The following is a 20,863-nucleotide window of genomic DNA, read 5'->3' on the forward strand; positions in this document are numbered from 1 at the left end:
TTCCACATCTACTTTACAACGTGTGCTACAGAGTCCGTTTCATGCGTTACCACAAAAATCAGTAAAGTTCGACTATAAAGTGTTGTTTTTCTGCATTTATTTTGCACAAAAGGTACAAATTCATGTGGTTTGTATGTGCTGTAGATGTATTACTTTCGTGCGCGGATGGGTGTGTAGCCTAGTCATTCTTTCGCCGGCACTCGCACGCGTCGGTAGCAGGAATCATGGGCTCCCGCGGAGCAGCAAAGGCGGTTCTTGGTGGCCGCGGAAACAGGATTACAGACGCAAGTGACAAGGATTTTGAGATCATCTTGCTGAATCTGCGTGCAGGACGTGCAGTTTTAAACACAGTATTTTTTCATGGTGATATTCAAGTGAGGCCTTTCAAGGTCAAAGATTTTCGGGATGCCCTGGACAAAGAACGACTTCTTCCCGACGTAATTGCATTGGGCGCCTACCAGATCAACCATGTGTGGGCCGTCACATTTACAGCCAGGATATGACAAAGAGGTTGACTGAACTGAAAGAACTCCAGGTCAAGAGACGCCGCTGCCTTGTCATCGACCCTCAGGAGCAGCAGGTGAGGCTGCGGCTTCACTGGCTGTTACATGGCATTTCGGACGAAGATGTCCGCACTGCGTGTGCGGCGTTCGGGAAAGTTACAGAAGTGACCCGGGAACGCTGGCGAGTAGAAAGAGTAAATAAGAAGAAATAGATGACCCGCACTGTTCTCATTAAGCTGAAAAGCAGAATAAAATTTGAGGACATGCCTCATTAGATACGAGTCGCCACTGAATTAGCCCTAGTGGTAGCCTCAGGACTGCCTATGCAATGCCTACGTTGCACCGAAAAAAGACATGTGCGTCGCGAGTGTAAGGTGCCACGGTGCTCAAGCTGCTGGCGTTTCAGGCACGGGGATGCGGAATGCGTCCGTTAGTTCGCCTCAGTGACCACGTCGACGGAGGCCGAGGATGCGTGAGGTCACAATATGGACGTGACAGAAGTGGATGACGCGGCTGAAAATTGCGGAGATCAAGTCGCAGCAAACTTGAACTTCACATCTGCAACATCACTAGAAAAACTACTACGTTTCTGTTGTGCTAGAATCGTTGGGCTTAGCAATATCTCCATCTAGTTATATTCGTGGCTTCAGATTACAAGAATCCGACGTTAAAATTTTGGAGTATGCCGACGACGTGGCTGTTTGTTGTATCGATCAAGATAGTGTTACCACTACCATCAGTGTGGTTAAAAAGTTTGGGAATGCAACTTGCAGTCTAGTAAACTGGGGAAAGTGTCAGGGTTTCTGGCATGGAGAGTTGTCGTGAAGACCAGACAATTTTGCCAATGCTAAATGGGTGACCACACCTGTCAAGTACCTTGGGGTGCCACTAGAATTTTATAAAGATAATGAGAACTACTGGCAAGAACAAGCGAAAGAAGTCCGGACGAAAGCCAATAGATGCAACGGTAATCATCTGTCAGTGTTTTCGATGGCGACTGTCTGTAATCTTCTCTTTGCCTCAAAACTTTGGTATGTGATGCATATATTGCATTGTTCAGGGGCAAACATACAGCAGCTCCATCGCATCTTCGCAATGTTCGTGTGGGCTTCGAACTGGAGAGATGCAGTCGCACTAATCTGTTTAGAAAAGTGAAACACGGAGGGCTGGGTTTACTAAATCTTTTCTTACGCCAAATCGTAAGTGGTTCTTTTTTTCACTACACAATCGACCATATTTTACGTTCCTATGTGCCAAATGAGGCTGATGCGGGCTTTACCTAGATATGTGCTTACCACAAATGACATGACCGGTGCTGTCCGCGGGTATCTTAAGAAGGTCATCCTAAGTGTACGGTTCTTATCTGTTAGATTTTCCAATGAAGATTTGTTTTCAGTGACATGCAAAAAGCTGTACGAAGATGTGTGTGATGTTGTTTTACCGTAACCCCCGTACCGTGCCATGTACACTGGTGGTCAAGTAAAAGATGTGCTTAAACGAGTGAAGAGAATGCAAGTGGCTCCTGCCACGAAGTCGTTATTGTTCAAGCTGCACACAGGTAGATTATCTGACAAGACATTTGAAGCAGTGATAATAGCGAAAATTGGGCTAGTTGGTGGTTCATACTGAGGAAGTAAAAGCAGCGCAAAAAATCTTCACTCCGTGAATATGCTGTGACTTTTTCGTTTCACTTCTCTATGTGAAGGCCTCCTTGGTTGATTGGTAACAACTTTATTTTAAGGCCAGCAGAGCTTTCGCCGACCGGGCGTTAAATCTCCCGCGTGGGGACATCAAGACCTTGCCTGACCGCCACCTCGCGAGCCTGCTGGATGGCCCAGAGTACTTCGCTGAGGCTGGGGCTGCACAGGGCAGTGGCTCACCGCGGCAGAAGGGTTCAGGACTTACCACCTTGCGGATTTCTGGCGCAGTCCCAGAGCATGTAATCAATTGTGGCAACCTCAATATGGCATATCTTTCATATATTCGTTGGATATACATTGGAGTACAATATGTTAAACAGCGATGGGTTGAGATACTTGTGTGTCTGAAGCGGTCGTAGGGCCTCCGCCTGCATCCTGTTCAGCATCTATTCGGGTGGAGGAAAGGTTCGGTGGGCCAGGTAGAAAGCCTCGGTAATTTTGTTACTGGTCGTCAACCGGTCTTTGGTGTTTCCCCAAAGAGGGCGGTCGCTGGCGCGTTTCACGAGCTCGCGCGCCTTGGCGTGTGCCATCTCGCTTAGGTTGCGGTGTGTCTCCGATACTTCTCCCTCGTGGGCCGGGAACTACAGGAGTCTGATTTGAAGCTCTACCTTTTGATAAAATTTTCTATTGCGCAGGACTTTGGCTGCTCGTTGCAAGATCCATCCTTTGGTGAAGTTCCTTAGGCTTGTCTCGAGTCACAGGGGACAGTAGTGCATGATGGATCCGTGAGCGCGAGCGCCACTGTTATTTCCTCCGTTTCTTGTGCGTATTCAAATAGAATATTTGTCAATATTCTTGTTTCGCCTTTCCAATCGACGACCATGATTGGGAATCGCGAGCGGTACGCGTATTCAGCGCCGTCAATGAACCACGTTCCCTTTTCATTGGATTAAGTGTGCAGACGAGCTCTTGGCCTGCCCACTCTTCTGCCTGGGTTGTGTTCCGTGTGAACGTTGCGCAGAATTGGCTCAAACTTTATCGCTTGTCGGATCACGTATGGCACAGTGACTTTGTGGCTTTGTTCAGTGTAGTAACGAATGCCGAGACTTTCCATGATCTGGCGTCCCACTGTCGTGCGCGATAGGCTTTCCAGTTGTGAAGTGCGCTGCGCCTTGGCTATTTCGCTTAAGCGTGTTGGAAAGTTTACGTTGAAGCAGCAGGTGCGTGCTGGTGAACTCCGGTAGACACAGTGTCACCTTGTACACTCAGTGGATAAGGATGTAAATCTTCACTTCTTCTGCCTTGTCCTTTGGTGAAATGCCGCAACGTACGCATAATGACACATGACAAAGAGTGTTTAAGTCATACGAGACTATCCTCTCTCCTTCCGCATCTTCTGCTAGTGATCCTCTTGAGAACTCTCATGGCGTTAGTAGTCGTGCGTTTTGGTTTAGTGATCGTTTCCCATTAGCTCCATTGGCCTCGATTATCATGCCCAGGACCTTTATTCTTTTTACTTTCGAGATCGTTGCTCGGTTACTCGTGCGTCGCCAAATCTTTTCGTATCCTCGTCTGGTACTCGCCGCCACTCCACTAGCACCGTGTGACCTGCCTCTGTGCGTGGGGCGGTAGAGCAGGAGTTTCGACTTTTCCGGTGAGCATCGTGGTCCCGTTCCCTCGAATATTCCTCTACTGTGTCGATTGCTAGTTGTAACGCTGTTTCAATGTGGCAATCGCTGCCTCGGTGCACCTATATAGTAATATCGTCGGTGTAAATTGAGTTCCAGACTTCTTCAATCGCTTTCAGTTTTCAGCGAGCCCAATCATGACCTAACGAGTATGGGCGAGATTACCGATCCTTGCGATGAGCCGGCGCTTCCCAACATATTCACTTCTAGTTGGAGGTCTCCTGCCACCAAAACGGCTTGCCTGTCCGTGAAGAAATCTTTTACGTATTGTACGCACGTAGACCGAACTTTTGTCGAGATATTTGGTGCAGTATCGCACAGTGCTTGAATTCATCAAACGCGCTATTGAGGTCGAAGTGCGTTTGATGCTTGTTGCCATCAGGTACGAGGTGTTTCAAATGTAGCATTGCATCTTGTGTGGATAACAGTGGGCAGAGTACGATGATCGATTGTGGATATGCCCCTTATTGTTCTCGATAGGCTTGCGAGCGGTTAAGTAGAGCATGTTCCATACTCATGCCGCCACACGACGTCAGCAATTTGGGGCGAAGATTGTCGAAGCTCGACGCTTCGCCGGGTTTGGGATAAAGAGCATTCTCGCAGTTTTCCAATGTTTCAGCAAGTAACCACGCTGCCAGCAGCCGTTCGTGTATTCCGTCAATGGCTGCATGGATTGATCGTCGAGATCTTTTAGGGCATGATTCGACACCTGATCTTGACTCGGCGCCAATCTGCTGTTGAGACGGTGCAGCACCGTTCTAATGTCTTCTACGCTGAAGTCCTTATTCAGTTCTTCGTTCGTGTCTCTCTTGTACGGGTTGTGTGGCACAGATGAAGTTTGTGGTAGGTACTTCACCCGTAATCTGGTAGCCACTGAATGTTTACTATGTTTTTAGATCTCCTTGTTAAAGGACGGGCAAGGCAGTCCCTCTGGCGTGACTTGGCCTTCGTTTCGTCGAGCAGGTACTTGAGCAGGTGCCACGTTTTGTCATTGTGTTGCTGCGCCAGGCGGCTGTAAATCTTGTCCGCTTCGATCGTGGTTTCAAATGTCTTGGTTGAAATTTGGTGTCCGCTACCAATGAGTGGATACAGGCTTCGAAGTCCATTATCTTATCATCTATAGATTATTTTTGCCCTCGTTTCTTTATAGAATCGTCCCAATCAGTCCATTTATATCTGCGTTTACTCTCCTGCGCTTTGTCCGACGTCGGGACGTGAAATTCGATAATCATATGGTCAATAATAAGGTCAGATGATGTGTTTTTCCACGTGGTGGCTGCCGCCCCGGCATTCCTCACGAAGGTCAATTTATGTCCCTGGTGGTGCTATTGCCTATTCTTGTCCGACGCACCGGATCCCTTATGAAAGTGAAGTGAGTGAGTGAAACAACTTTATTGACGATCCGGCATAAAGGAGGAAGGGGTAGGGGGATTAAAGCGAGAAACTAGCGTGCTTGGACGTCCCGGAGCAGCAACCTACTCGCGTCAAACTCGTGGGGGCGCCGCTTTCAGCCGCTGGCGTTCCAGGATGCTAAGCACGTGCTGGACCACGTCTCTTTGATTGCCTGGATCTCGGCTGATGATTTTGCTGCTTATGGCAGTTGACATTACTTCTTGGATACTCGGCGGTGGTGCACAGTCCCAAAGGAGGTGTCTCTCGGTGGCTCGCGCCTTCTTGCAGTGTTGGCATACATCAGTGGTGTAAACCTAACTAGCCGCGGGTCTCTGTCAACGCATTCCTCGGAGCCGCAACGACCCGATGCCGAAGACGGAAAGTATTTTATCACAACCTACGCCGACGTTCTGCAGTGGTACAGAACGAGCAAACACCTCTACCCACCGCCTCACCGAGACCTACAACGCAGAGAAGCAGCCACACTATGGCAGCTGCAAGTACAAGCAATGTGGACCCGCGTCTGGGCAAAGCACGTTTGCCCGGAGGATTACACCACTGATTTATTAAAGTGGAGTTCTTGCGCGTCTTGGGCTAGTAATATTCGCTTGACCGTGCTGTATTCATAACCCCATGCCGAGTCTGCCACATTAAAATCACCCCCTACAATAAGAGTCTGAGACGCAGAAATCTTGAGCGTCTTCTGAAGCAACGCCCTAAATTGTTGACGCTGGTTTGACGGGCTGCTATAATCGTTGAATTGGAATACTTTCTTTTCTTCGTGTAGGGGGAAACAGTTCAATGAGAGCATGCTCCATCCTGACGCCGCTTAGTTCGTGGTGAACGAACGTGAGACGCTTCCTTACGAGCGTGCATAAACCCCTTCCCTTGATTTTGCTGCTGTGCGTTTCCTAGCCTGTTAAGGTAGCCGCGTTTGTAAGCGTTTCTTGAAGTAATACTACGTCTGGTTTTCGTGTTGAGTGCCTGATGTGTTGCTGCAGAACTACTTTTTGCCCGACGAAGCCACGGCAATTCCACTGCCAGATGACTATCCCTTTATTAGCGTTAGCCATGATGCAGGTTTAAGATACTCGGCTGCCCTGGAACGGTGCTTCGTCCCACGTCAATGCGCGCCGTTACGTCTCCAGGTTGCGTGAACACGGGGCGATTCAATGTCATATGCAAGCTTCCCTCGAGTTGATCGGTCCTATTATCGAGCCCGAGGACAGTTGCGTGTAGCGTCCCAAAGGAGCTTGGCATGGTGCACATAATTTTCTTGAGGTTCTCATTTTAAGTCGTAACTGGCTCTCGGAACCTTCTTGCTGGAGCACCTGCGTCTGAATCTGAGTCTGAAGCACCCGCGTCTGGAACGCTCACCACCACCGGGTGGTTCTCGGTACGTTTGCATTGTGCCGACACGACACGCTGGCGTCCGAGTTCTTGCACTACTTCTGTTAGCTTTTGGACTAAATCGCGCATTACCGCGTTTCCTTTTGAATGCGAAGCATCTTTTAGCGAACTTCGGCGACTTCTATCTATCTATCTATCTATCTATCTATCTATCTATCTATCTATCTATCTATCAATCTATCTATCTATCTATCTATCTATTTATCTATCTATCATCTATCTATCTGTATCTATCTATCTATCTATCTATCTATCTATCTTTCTTTCTTTCTATCCATCTATCTATCCACCTACGACATTTAGCTCTTCTGGTTGTTTCATTTTTGGTATCAATACAAAACTTAGTATGGAATAACATGACGGTATGAGAAACATATTTGACCTAATATAACATGAAAATCATGACGGTCATGTCATGAATGTCATGATTTACATTTCATTTTCTTGCAGCTCTTGCGGCGGTTTTGTTCGCATGGCATGCTGGAAAACTGGTATGGTATGACATAATTGCATGGCGAACACAAGCGACAGACCCTAACATGAAAGTCATGACATGCGTGTGATGTAACAACATGACTACATGCCACGCTCATGATGCGCTCGCGGCCGCTTCGCTAGCGTCACATATACGAAATTTGGTATTAGAGTACGGCAGTAAATGACGAAGGTATGAGACTGGTGCAAACATGATAAACATGAGATGCGAGTTATGTAACAACATGAGTACTTGCTACGCTCATGATGTGCTCGCGGCCGTTTCGCTAGCTTAACATATGCCGAATTTGGTATTACGTGTCAATGGATGACGAAGGTATGTGACTGGTGCAAACATGATCATGAGATGCGTGTCATGTGAGAATATGACTACATGCCACAGTCAAATCGCCAATACATTTAGACGTGACGCGGTGCGCGTGCTCGGCGGCGTTGCCACGCCAGGCGCCAGTCCTGCCATATACTCGCAGACGCGGGCCGCGCTGCGTTGCTTTAAGGAGGAGGAGGAGGAGGAAAAAACCTTTATTGATGCTGGCTGTGCCAGATAGCCCTTATCCCCACCGGGCTGGTTGACATCCCTAGTCCGGGACGTCATTAGTCGAGGCCGCCACCCGAACCCGCTGGACTAGAGTTCGCTGTTCCTCTAGTGTGGAGCTATTGAGTAGGGTCGTCTACCAGTCCTCTTTGGTGGGGTTGGGAAAGGGGGTTAATTTTGGGTTCATTTGGCAGGCCCAGACCATATGGTAAGTGTTGGCCACTTCCCCACAGTACTGGCACTGCCCACTTGTTTTTGGGTCGTAATATTTGTGTATGGCTGGACAGAGCAGCGTATTTGTCTGTAGGCGCCGCAGGATGCGCTCCTCCGTTTTCGAGAGTCCCTTCGCTGGTGCGGGATGCAAGCGGCGTTGCTCAATGTAGTATTCTTTGATTTCTCGAAACCGTGTTAAAGGTGTGGGACGTTCAGGTCTATCAGGGGAACGGGGAGTTTCCTGGGAAGTAAGCACGCGGGCAGCTGCATGTGCAGCCTCGTTACCCTGTAGACCCTGATGTTCCGGAGTTCATATAAGACGTTTTGGGGTAGGATCGCAGTTCCTGATGCTGAATTTTAAAAGTCTATTAGCCAATGGAGAGATTTCTTCTGCAAGATAGCTCTCGCAGGCTCTTCGAGAGCCTGTAACTATTTGTTTTGAGTTTGGATGGGATACTGCCAGTGCAATGGCCACCTCCTTTGCCTTACTTGAGCTCTTGGCTTTGAAAGTGAGGCCGTCCACCTGCGTTCCTTGATGTATTACCGCCGCCGTGTAGTGTCCCCTAGGTGACGGCCCGGCCACATCGACGTAATAGACCCCATTACGGGAGCCAAGCCGTTGTTCAAGTGCCTCAGCGCGCGCTTGCCTTCTACCCTGGTGCGCCTCCCTGGTCATATTGTGGGAAAGCGGGGACACCCAGAGTTTTGTTCTCCAAAGTTCAGTAATACGCTCCGCGTTTTCGATTTCGCATTCGTGCCGGATCAAGAGGTGGTCAAGTAGGCACCGCACGGGGGGCGTCTGCGTAAGACGCGAATATTGATTTGTGAGGTGGGCTTCTTGGAGCTCTTGTATAGAGTTAAAGACTCCCAATGCAGAGAGTTTCTGATTTGAAGTGCTGATGTATAAATCAAGTGCATGCTTAATTACTTTCCTAGGAATAGCATCGACTCTGTTCTCTTCGTGTTTAGTCATTCGTAAGTATGGTGTTGAATATAGAATCCTGCTAGTTACAAAAGCATTGGCGAGCCGAATCGCGTCCCTTCCTCGTAGCCCCCCGCGCTTGTTTGACACTCGGCGGATCATGTGCCCTACCTGTTCTCCAATTTGCCGTAGCTTGTCTAGCGTGGTGCTGTTTTTTGTTCTGTTCTGAATCAGAAGGCCAAGGATTCGTAGTTCTGAAACCTCTCGTATTCTTGATCCTGATACCATCAAGTTCAGGGTCGTCCTATATTTGATGTTTTCTCTGATATGCTGGAATTCAGATTTGGGTGGAGCGCACTGCAACTCACACTGGGCCACATAGTCCTCCACAATGGAGGCGGCCTGCTGCAGGCGGTCTTCAATTTCTCCTAAACTGCCCCGATTCGTCCAGATTGTTATATCATCGGCGTATATTGCATGATATATTCCTTCCACTACTGCCAATGCTTGCGGGAGCTTCATCATGGCAATGTTGAATAGCAGCGGAGACAGGACAGCTCCTTGCGGGGTTCCCCGCGTCCCCATTTTGAATGGTCCATGTTCCTCGTCATCTATGCGAATGAACGCCACTCTCTCAGAGAGGAAGCCTCTGATGTAGGCAAATATTTTCTTACCGCAATGGACAATACTCAAGTTTTTCAGGATGCTTTCATGTTTAACGTTGTCGAATGCGCCTTTAAGGTCTAGTGCAAGGATCGCTCTGTCGTTGTGCGTCGAGGGAATGGGTTGGATAATGTCTCGTTTAAGTTGCAAGAGGATATCTTGCGCAGACAGGTGTGGCCTAAAGCCAAATGTAGAATCTGCGAAATGCCCCTTGCTCTCGAGGCACGTGGCGAGACGGTCTCTAACTATTGTTTCCATCAATTTGCCGGCACATGAAGTTAATGACATAGGTCTGAGGTTGTCCGTGCTGATTTGCTTGCCTGGTTTGGGATGAATGTGACAACTGCTGTTTTTCATTCAGTTGGCAGTGGTTTGCCATCCCAGATTGCGGTAATGTACTGCAATAGATGCCGATAAGAATCGTCTGACAGATTTGCTGACACTTTTACCGTGATCAGGTCTCGGCCCGGGGCAGTGCCCCTGCGCATTTTTTTTCAGTGCTGCTTTCAGATCGCACATTTCAAAAGGGGCATCGAGCTGACTGTTTTTTCAACCTGCGTATTGATATGCGTTCCTGTTGGGATCCGTGGTGCGACATAAGTATCTGGCACACAAATCATCAGCCAGCTGGGAGTTGGTACCCTGAAAACTGTGCAGGGCTCGACGGAGCTGCTTTTGCGCTTCTCCTCGGGTTTGGGCGGGGTCCACGAGAGTTCGAAAAAGGCGCCATGCTTTCCTTGTATTCATTTCTTTAGCTACAACATTGCACCGTTCTATCCAATTGGATTCGTTCAGTTGTGCAGCATATTTATCCGCTTGCTTACTCAACTTGGCTATTTTAAGTTTAAGCTTGCGGTTGAATTTGTTTTTCCGCCAACGTTTAGTTCAGCTTCTGCGGGCGTCCCAAATGTGGAGCAGGTACTTATCGACGGCGGGCGTGTCTTCCGTTGTCTTTACAGTTTTAAGACACTTGGAATTGGCTGCAAGGAGCTGTTTCGTCCATCCCGTATATCCTCCCGCCCCTGGCACAGAGGGGATCTCCTGTGAGCGGAAGGCTGTCCAATCTGTCAGCTTAGCTTGGCTCCATGTTCTACGGCCTATGTTGCCGGAGAGTGATTCTGAGGAGACAGTGATCACTGCCGAGCGTTTCTTCTAAGTTTTTTCATGTTGCGTAGGAAATGTTCTTAGTCAGTGATAGATCCGGGCAAGTATCTCGGTTTACAGAATTCTCGATTCTAGTGGGTTTCATTGGATCTGTGAGAAGCGATAGACGAAGAGTGGATATGAGTTCTGCCAATTTCCGTCCCTTGGAGACTTCGCGGGTGTAACCCCAATGATAGCTGGGGGCGTTAAAGTCATCCAAAATCACCAGTGGGTTCTTATCTGCTTCCTTAATCGCTTTATAAAACATTTCGTTGAAGACACATTGCCTAGATTTTGGAGAACTGTATACATTTAGAATGTACAAGCTAGGATCTCGTCTTTTATTGGGAATGACTTCGACCATTGTGTATTTATGCGCCTCTGACAGATCAAGGTCTATCTGACAACCGGTATACTCCTTGTGTACGAGAACACAGGTGGACGCACTTCCCTGAATTGAGTTGTAACCAGGCAATTTCACCTGTAAGCCGGTTTCTTGTAGCGCCAAAACTGCAGGGGTAAAATGTTGATTCTGCAGGAAAAGGTTGAGTGGCCCTCTTTTTTCTATCTTTAAATCCCCTGCAGTTCCACTGGAAAATATCAAGTTGCTGTTGTTTGGAGCTTTTATTATTATGTTTAGAATTGCCTACCACCATGATTTTATTAGTGAGGAGGTGTCATTTTCGCCACTGCAGCCAGCGTGGGAGCCTGGAGAGGCGTGGGGGACTCAGTTTGGTTTGTTAACAACTGGGCTATGTTGCTCTCGGATTCAGAATTTGCCAAGTTACGATGAAAAAATTTGCGTCGGGGTTGTTCTGTTGTCTTAATGCTAGTTTTGAGTTTATCCAATTGGGGTGTGAGCCAATTTTAAATGGTTTGTAGTACACTGACTGTGAGAATTGGCAAAACGTTTGCTTGAGGTCTTGCATAGCGGCTTGAACTGATAGGTTCAGCTGCGGCGGAATAATGTCTTGTACTGTAAGCTTGGTTTGTTCTAGGATCATTTTGCTCTGCTCCTCAAGTTTAGCCTCTAGTCTGCTTAGTCGATCTTCTATGTCGTTCGAAGCACCTACTACAGTTTTAGACACACTAGTGTTACCCGATACGTCTGACTGAGTGTCCTGCTCATCGTCCGAGCAGTCGGAGGTGTGCACAGCCACCGGTTCCGTCGGTGGTGGAGGAGTAGCAGCCTGCGACGCCTTCAGCGCCCGATTTTCGTGTTCCAGAGTTTCAATGCGTTTTTTCATGGCTTTCAATTGTTTTAAAATTTCAGGATTGGAGGGGGAGGCAGTGGTGGTGGTGGGAGACTGAGAGGAGACCCCTACCCAATTGCTCAGCTGTTTGGGCGGGTTTGCCAGTGACGGGAAATCCTCGGCGCCGAAGGTAGACGGCCTCGACTTCTGTCCGGCTGGGGCTTTGATCGGCTTGGGCTTGTTATGCATGGGCTTCGCTTTTTTCGTCAGTCCTGAGAGCTGCTGAGGGCTCTTCTTGCTTGTTTTTTTAGTCCATGTTGCCGCTGTTTTAGAGCGGGCTTCCATGCCTTCCGGAATTTTTCGGTGCACTGCGCTGAGCTGGTGAAATGGTTTTCACCGCATATAAGGCACTCGGGCTGACAGTCGTGCTTCACTGGGCCCTCCAGAGTGAGTTCCACCTTCGCACCGGAGTGAATGCACCGCTGATTGTCCGAATTGGGGCACGCATCCGGTCTGTGGCCCACCGTTCTACACCGGTAACATGCCGGAACCGTTTTCTTTTAGTAGCGCACTGGCACGTTTTCACAGCAGTAGTGAATGAATCTTGGAACGCGGCGTCCTTTGAAGGTCACCACTGCAACATTGGATGTTCCGAGTTTCCGCACATACAAAATTTCGCCGTCGATCCACTCGAGCTTGCGTCGAAGGGATTCCGAAGTTTCATTGTCTGCGACGGTGACGACACCCTTGCAGGTTTCTCCGGCTGATTTCAAATGTCCTTGAAATGGTACCTGGCGGTCCCCGATCGTCAGCGTGATGTCCCCGATGAGCTTCGAGGCCAGGCTTTCCGTTTTCACACCTACAGCAACGATGTTTTGGTCCCACACCGGCCACATGGAGATACCAGCGTTCGTGGTGCTGCCGGTGAAGCGTTGCACTGCTGTGCCAATCCCGCCTGGGCCGAACGCAGCGTGCAGATCCATGGTTATTTTTGGTTTAAGCACAATAACCAACTCGTCCGACTGGATTCGAGGCGTGTGTGTTGGCTTCCACGTCGCCAGCTGCCGCGGGGACTCAACGCAAGCTGCGGGTGTTGATCCTGTTTTGCGAGCTTCATTTTAGCGAGCTTCTCTTGCAGTTGCCGAACCATGATCTGAAGATATTCGTCTTCACCTGGTATGGGGTCTTCCCGTGTTTCTGCTGCCACCTCGATGTCAACCCACTGCATCGTGCTGGGGTCATAGCCTGTCTTCGTGGGCGCTGCCATGGCTGGGGAGCCCGGGCGTGCGCCTCGTCGGCGTTAGGCTTAGCCGGGCTCGGGCGTCGCGTGGTGTTCAACCAGTCGTAGATTGGCGGAAAATGGGCCTACCTGGATAAAATAGGTATCTAGAGGTTCTTAATGGCTTTGCTGAAACGCTGAAACCATTTTCTGGTGGATATTTGCCAAAAGTCCACAACATTCGTCGATTCCCGACGGAGCCAACGTGACAAGTGTCTCACGCGCGCGCTCAAACGCCGCGTCTCCCGTTGCTTTAAAGCATGCGCGTTTCAGCACGTCCGGCATCCCTTCGTCACTAAAACAGTGAGACGCAGTGTTGTCTGGGTAGCTCATCGGCGCGAAATGCAGGATGTCGCATTTCGCGCTGGTTGCCGTCGGGACGCACTGAAGGACGCTTGTCGCGCCTGGCGTCGGACTATAGAGTGCTCGCGTTTTGCTAACATAGCTTCGCGGTGCCCAGCGTGCGTGCGCGTCAACGCTACAGTGGAGTATAATGGGCCCTTCATGATGCGCTCTCGACAATTTTGCTAGCTCCGAATATACGAAATTTGGTGTTATATGACGTCAACAGGTGACGAAATATATGACTGGTGTAAACATGATAATACTACACGCGTATCACTTAAGAACATGACAACATACCACTCTCAAAGCGTGCTCGCGGCCGTTTCGGTATCTCCGCATATACTAAATTCGGTATCACAACGTGAATAGAAGCCGAAGGTAAACGATAGATCCAAACATGATAATCATGAAACGGAAGTCATGTGTGGCATCATTTACCTCCAACTCGTAACGGTGTGCTGATTTTAAAGTAACATACCATTATCTCTCATTTATGCTTCGCATAACATCGATTTTCAATGTGCACGGAATCTGCCAATTTTTCTTAGTTCATCTCTAATGACAGTATTGATTGAATTCATTTGCTCTGGAACTGTAGGTGCTAAACCGACTCCCTCCCGCGCGGTGTGCCGGACATTTTCTGCCCAGCTCATCTTGTCTCCTGGAGCTGGCGTCGTGGACGTGGAGCAACTTGGAGATTCTTTGAGCCTTATCTTGCTTCGAGACTGAAACTGGCTACTTGATTTCGACCTTAATTTCTATGCGGCCGTCTCGGCGAGCAGGTAGTCTTGCGGCGTTCGTTGGTTATTAGTTGATCGGTGCTCCCATGGGCGTCTGCCTATCCCGTACAAAGTCTTGTACCTTCTCTACGGTCTTTGTCGGTGGTCATACAAGCGCCACCACACAGGTTACATGTGAGCGAGCACTGTTTTTGTTGGTCGAGGTTGTGGAGGCCGATGCCCCGGCAAATGCTGTTGGTTCGGGCAAACGTCCATGCGGTGGCTAAAGCGGCCTCATTGGTAACAGATGTCTATTTGGTCACAATACAAAGTGCAAGGAATGAGCGTTGCGTCATACCTGACGATCTTGGGCACTCTGATTCCGTCAAACACGATGATGACAACCGTGGATGTATTCTATTAGTTTGGCCGCCAATGCAACGGCTTTCTTGGGTTTACGATACTCTGGTCTAACACTCGGAGTACTTCCTCAAGGGGAATGTCAACAATGACTTCCTTGTTTGTATTATCGGGTGCCGTTCTATACGCGTTGACTTCGTGGAGTTTCCCTTGGATGGATATCTGCCGCATTCTGGCGTAGCGGTAGGCGTTTACTCGTTTAGGAGTGCTGATGACGACGATGGTCTCGTGGGAATGCTGGCACACCGTGTCCTCCGCGCTTCATTCTTCCGTCCTACTGGCAGCCGCGCGAATTGCCGCAGTGACTATTAGGGCACCTACCTTGATGATGTCGAGGCCGCCTTGCGGTTGCATCACAATCTTGATATCTTCTTTCAATAGTTTCGGCATGCGTCCCGCCTTGATAACTTTGCCTATGAAATTCTTGGGCTTAGTACCTTGCTGGCCAATGCCGAGATTGTTGATACTTGCGTCGGTTTCACTTGACGAGTCCACCTCGCGTTGCCGGGTTCTCAAACGGCGCATTCCGGCAGTCTTGCATCCGGCGTCTTCAGTAATTTAGTCGACGGAAATGTCTTCCCCCGTAACTTGCACATACATTCTTGAGTCGCATTCGTGAGCTTGTGCTGTTGCATTGGAAAGAGACTGCACAAGTGGCACCGCCTCCATCAGCGCCACTCTGCTTTTGCACCGGCTAGGCCTAGCAATGGGCGTTCACGCTTGGGTCCAGCGTGTCTGTGGCTCGGTCGTAACACAGAGTTTAACTACTCCTCGAAATATGATAGCCCACATCGTAATCGGGTATCCATCGATTCCGCTCGACTTAACAGAACCGTTAGTGAAAAATTTTCAGTGAAACACTGTTAAAATCGCTGCGATATTTTTGTGGAAATTGGAGCCGATAAACAACGTCCGCTCCTTTTGGCGATCGCAGCCTCACTGCCTCCTTCAGTATTTAATATATTTCTTTGAGTTTGTGCATTTCCGTAGAAGGTTGAGATATTCTTATTGAATACGGCTGCTTATTCAAGCAGGGTCCCAAGTTCCTGCATAAACAGTGCCCAGTATTCCTTAGGCCCCGCTGGTGTGTTAAGATGACAGAAACATTCAAAGTTAGCCTTTAAACTTCCGTGTTTTATGCAGTGCACAAAACTTAATTTTTGTGTCTCTCTCCTGTGCACTTTTCTAAATATGCTGTATCTACATCAATACACCAACATCAATGCTTATCGATGCTTATAACCAACATCAATGCTGTATCTACATCAATGCTTATAACATCAAGAGTGTAGTTCAGATGGCCGGGTCAAGAAATGAACTGAGGCTAAAAACAAAGGCTGAGTCTCTAAATCCGATGATACTTCACAGTTCCAAACTGGCCAACATTGTCACTTCACATCAATTCAAATAAAAAGGGACGAGAGAAAGAGAGCTAAACATTTTATTTGTAAAATAATAAATGACTTTTCTTGTACGGTGGAGCCCTTAGTTCAGAGTCCTATTGGCTGAGGCTACTCCACGTACCAGCTGGATTTGCCACATCTACTCTTGTCGCTGCAAGCTGGTCAGCGCAGTGCTCCTGGATAAATGTGAGAGTAAACGAACAGGTGCGTAGCATGTAGTGCTTTTCGACATTCCCAAGTGTAGTGACGTACTATTGGCTTCACTCCATGGTAGAGGTAGTAGTCAGAATATTGACAAACAATAGGTGGCAGACTGTAAAATGAAAGACGATGCCAAGGGCTGGATGAGCCCATCTGCTAGTAATTTGGAAAATAGGATGAACGGATCGTGTGACATTCATTGTATGAAGTCAAGAAACTCGCCACCTGAGTATTTGCCACGATGTGTAAGGTTGCATTTTACCACCGTTATCATGCCTGAAGGATGCTTTGCGAAATTCTGTGCGGGTGACAGAAAACTATGAATTAGAATAGACGTATGAACTAAATAGAACTACAACGTATTATGACCGAGACTGCCTGGCAGATTCGCCGCAGCTATATAGGCTTCTAGTGTCACAAAACGAGCGCTCAAAAACGGGCGCGCCGCCAAATTCTCGCGACGAAGCACCGAGAGGTCAACGATAAAAAAAGAAAACAAGCATCCAAAGACTCCCCGGGCGCGCGTCCCTCTCCCCTCGGAAGCGTAGGTTCGCCAACAAAACCTCCTCGCATCGGCGGCCGAGCAAGCCCTAGAACGTTCTCAATGGAAAGGGGCGTGGTGATGCAGGGATGCGTCATCCGTCGCGGACGGCCCTCGTACCGTCTCGCCCTATCGCCAGCCTTCGCTGCGTATCGCGCCGACGAAATGATGAGAACTTTCTGGAATCTCGCACGGAAAGTATTTAATCGAGCAGCCGAGATGGAAGATCAGGAGAAGAAGGAAGTTAGCGCCAGAGTGCGTAGGGTATCCCGCCGCGTCTGTCGGTGAAGGTTTTGTCCTTAGTGACAAAGCAAGAGAAGAAGGAGGTATGCGCCAGAGTGCGTAGGCTGTTCCGCCTTGTGGGCGAAGCCTTTTGTCTTCCGTGACAAAGGAGGGGAAGAAGAGGATTTCCACTTGAGGGGTGAAGACTCGAGCTACAGGCAAGAGTGTGTGTCTACCACTATCGAGCGAAGACGCGTGGCAACAGCTGCGTGTGTGAAGCCGACGTGTTTCCGGCGAAAAAGTTTGGAGCTTGGAGAGCGGCCGGTTGAAGACGCGAGGTTTCCTGGAAGAGAAACTTCGGGGGCAGCGGAACGACAACAACGCTGGACTTAGAGTGAGTGATTCTCGGAAGGGTATCATCCAGACTTTTGTTCCAAGGACTTTGGACTGAATAACTTTCCTAACTCTTTAGTCTTTAAGTGTCTTGGTTGTTCGATGCATGTGACTGCATTGTAGTGCGTATTGTTGTCTGTGTCCGTTGTTTCGAGTGTGGCTGATTGTACTGTGTAGTACATTGTTTGATTGGTGACACATTGTATTCAACTATTGTCGGGTGTGCATACTTGTGTATCGTTTTGATCTGCCTTAACCGAGAATATAATTCTGTTTTGTTTATCAGCTCTCGGCTCTAACTTATTCTTTTGGTCACAGCCGGCGTCCACTGGCGCGCCAAATAGGACCATCTCTAAATTGTCCACGCTTTCGTGGTGCGGTTCGGGGGGCCGATACTTTGGCCCTTGGAATTAGCCCGGCGATCCCCTCCCTAATTAACGGGACCTGTGACACCTAGTGAGTAGCGTTGTCACTGCTGCGCGGGGTCAAATGTTAAAGTTTGTGATGGTTTTCAAGCAAATTACATCATATTTATGACTTCCGCTGTCAGAAACATGAAGTAGCTTCTGGACAAAGCACAAACATTCACCATCCCATTAGGTCGCACTTGTGTCACAGCCATGCACAGACTCTAGCCATGCGCAATCCACTGCACTCGGATGCGGAGGTTCCATCAGCGTGACTGAAATGTGAATATAAAAAAGAATACACACATATGCTTTTAGCAACGTCGAAACTGCGAAAATTTTACGAAAAACACAGCCATTTGGAAGGTACCGGCCGGTAGTACAGGAGAAGTGAGCAGAGCGTCATCGATTGCAGCCGTAACTGCACGTGTCATTGCTCTAACAATTTCGCTTCGCTGGTCGAAGTCGAGCGTGTTGGTATCAAGCACTCAATTGCATTCTCAGTGATTGCGCTACATGCAATGCACAAGAAAATGATGCTTTTATTTTAACGTTGCTTAATGATTTTTTACAATTATTACAATAAACTTAGTTACAAGCGTGAAAAATCACTTACGCGCAAGGAGACATGTTGTGCAACACGCTCATTGTAAGTTAGCAGCTGATAATTCATCGTCTCTGTCACTCTCAGTGTGTTCACAACCTTCTACGTTCAACCACACTTTCGACAGTACTACTGAAGCAATCTGAGAAATTCCGTCCGCCGAACGACTTCAACAACACCACCAGCACCGCGTCACCACATTTATCTCGGCTCTGAGAAAATGTCACCCTTTTTGCTTTGAAACCCCTCAACAAGCAAGCCACTTGCTGTGTGCTGCCATCTATTAAAAACGTTATAAAAAAGAAATTTTCAGTTATAGAAACGCTAATTCCAATTTCGCGCGAGTTTCTGCATATACTTTTATGTGAATCATGCACCACAGAATCACTCACACATGCTGTATGCAAGTAGAACATGGTAAGCTTCAACTGAAAAGGTGAGAAGATCACATCCTATTAACTCTACGAAGGCACAGAAAATCTCGCAAAGCTGATAAGTGTATTCTGCGGTCTATCATTGAAAAGGCGAGTTGCCACGTACTTTTATAAAAACTTTGCGTATCGCAATAACGAAGAAGGTTTGTCGTGTCATGGATGGTCAAGTTTGTTCAGGAAGCGTTCAGGAAGATTTGATGCAGGAAACGTGCGAAATGGCAGTGTTAATTTCTTGCAAACATCGCGTTACCACTAAAGCTAGCACAGCCCAGAAAAGCAGCAACGTCTGCCTACTTACTATCCTGGAGAGGACACTCCCGAATTCTGCTTGGTGGCGTGGCAGTCTATGCGTATTGCGAATAGTGTGTGCTGTGGAAGAGATGAAGTATGAAAAGGCAGGGCAGTGGTATTGCCTGAAGTTTCCGCATTGCAACAACTTCTTGTCGGTTAAGTCAATTGGGTGGTTGTGGGTAGTATAATAGACCTAGGTGCATAAATCACAAAGGCAGAAGTGAAAGTGGTCCTACCAGACATGAGACGAACCACAGCATCCGGAGGGGACGACATCCAATATGCACTACTACGCAACCAAGACGATTATGCCATTCTTCAACTGACTGACTGACTGACTGACTGACCGACTGACTGACTGACTGACTGACTGACTGACTGACTGACTGACTGACTGACTGACTGGGTTGCTGGCTGGCTGGCTGACTGACCGACCGACCGACCGACCGACCGACCGACCGACCGACCGACCGACCGACCGACCGACCAACCAACCGACCGACAAACGACCGACAAACGACCGACAGAATGACTGGCTGGCTGGCTGGCTAGAACACTCAACAATGATAGAATTTGAATATCCCTCTAATTTTCAGACCTTTCAAATTTTTGTCTTTTTAAAAGGTCAGATCAGTACCCCTTACTTTACACAAAATTTGCACATTTTTTGATGGGTTTACGAGATGACCTCGGGGCTTTCTTGCCACTGTATTCCTACTTTTTAACATTCCATTTTATTACTGCACAGTTTCACCACTCAATCTCACGGAGTTACCACACAAGGCATACCACTATAGCCAAAAGGAGGATGTGCCGAAGACGAAGTACGGTTGAAACGAAGATGAAAAATTTTTGTTCACTGTGGCTTTCTTTTTCAAGCTTTTGCGTGTGGATCGTGTGCAGGCATGTTACACAACGACGCGAACGCACCTATGCCATTACCATGTTGTCTGGAACATGTGCCTGAGTGAGAACTTTATTATGGAGCTTTTTTATGGAGAGGAGGATATTCTCCTTTCTGGTCTGTTGAACGAGAGTACGAAACCTGACGTCACAGCCTCAGCAGTACATTTCTTGAGGAGGGGCACGCCCACTAACAGCAGCCCATAGAGGACCATGGAGAGTCTTCTCTAGGCTCAAGGCGTTCTGCAGAACGTAAAAAGGTCTATAGTCCAAAAGCGCCTGAAGCAGGACGAGACCGAAGGCCGTGCTAGGTCAGCCAAGTGGCTCCACCGAGAAAGATGCTGAAGCTCCATCTTCTCGGTGATGTCCCGGCCACCTAGATCCACGTGAACTAACGCAGATTTGAAGGTATTGTAGGCAACTGACTTAAACGTGGCGACAATATAACAGTCAAGCTACTGCAATGAGAGTATGGAACGCATTTTCGATGCAAGTGTAAAGTAATAAAAGCGGGCATTCGAAGTCCATTCATTACGCCATATTACAGCTGCAGAAAAAACCATTAACGTGACTGCGTTAGAGAGCTCGTGTCGCAGAAATTCCACCGTTTGCGTCCGCACCGTTGGTTGTGAGTGAGAAATCGCCCGTGAGAGAAAAACCGAGAAAGAAGAAAATAAAGAAGAAAGTTTTTGGTCCCATTGAGGATTGAACCCGGGCCGTTCGCGTGACAAGCAGGTGTCTTACCACAAAGCCACGATGTTACTTGCAGCTGCTTCGGTAAAAAAAAAACACTACGTAAATGTCATGTGGTGGAAGGAGTCTCCTTAACGCCCTTTTGTCGACAGGTGTCGCGACGAAAACTAGCCCATTGGGCAATTTGTAGCCGAATGTGGGAGGCCATAAA

General features: G+C 48.3%; 1 protein-coding gene across 4 annotated transcripts in view; it reads left to right on the forward strand.

Annotated features, from left to right (window-relative positions):
* The window catches only part of LOC119179718 (uncharacterized), a 55,501-nt gene that overhangs the window by 33,309 nt on the left and 1,329 nt on the right, over window positions 1-20,863 (forward strand). The window lies entirely within an intron of this gene.

Source organism: Rhipicephalus microplus, chromosome 7 (assembly GCF_043290135.1).
Source record: "Rhipicephalus microplus isolate Deutch F79 chromosome 7, USDA_Rmic, whole genome shotgun sequence".
Taxonomy (NCBI): Eukaryota; Metazoa; Arthropoda; class Arachnida; order Ixodida; family Ixodidae; genus Rhipicephalus; species Rhipicephalus microplus.